A 741-nucleotide genomic window follows, 5' to 3' on the forward strand; every position below is an offset into this window, starting at 1 on the left:
CTAATATAAGACTAAAAGAAGCCTTACATGATGATAGGCACGCAGGGTTTTAAAAAGTGCTAAACATAATTGTTGTTTACTGATAATTACATACTTTGCTTTCAGGTTTGATTGGATTTTTCCTCCCCTTTTCTTTTGTCTGTTCAGCAGCCGAAATCTCTTTAACTGTGGTTTATCTCTGTTTTAATGATGCATCTGCTCTCTCCAGGTTGATCAAATACAGTCAGTTATTTCACTTCCACCTGGTGAGTCAACTCAGCATACTCACACATTTTGTATTTTATTAGACAGATTACCTTCAGTGACTGTTTTCCAGATTTATGATAGGAAGCCCTTTAACTAAAAGGGATAAATCAAATGATTTGATGTCTTCTCCCTGGACTGCCACCTTATCGTGGTGGAGGGGTTTGAGTGTCCCAATGATCCTAGGAGCTATGCTGTCAGGGGCTTCATGCCCCTAGTAGGGTCACCCAAGGCAGACAGGTCCTAGGTGAGGGGCCAGACGAAGTGCAGCCCAAAGACCCCTTATGATGAACACAAGTATTGGACACAGTGTTCCCTCGCCCGGACGCGGGTCACCGGGGCCCCACTCTGGAGCCAGGCCTGGAGGTGGGGCACGTTGGCGAGCGCCTGGTGGCCGGGCTTTCACCCATGGAACCCGGCCGGGCACAGCCCGAAGAGGATACGTGGGTCCCCCTTCCCATGGGCTCACCACCTATGGGAGGGGCCAAAGGGGTCGGG

Source organism: Kryptolebias marmoratus, linkage group LG7 (assembly GCF_001649575.2).
Source record: "Kryptolebias marmoratus isolate JLee-2015 linkage group LG7, ASM164957v2, whole genome shotgun sequence".
NCBI classification, from domain to species: domain Eukaryota; kingdom Metazoa; phylum Chordata; class Actinopteri; order Cyprinodontiformes; family Rivulidae; genus Kryptolebias; species Kryptolebias marmoratus.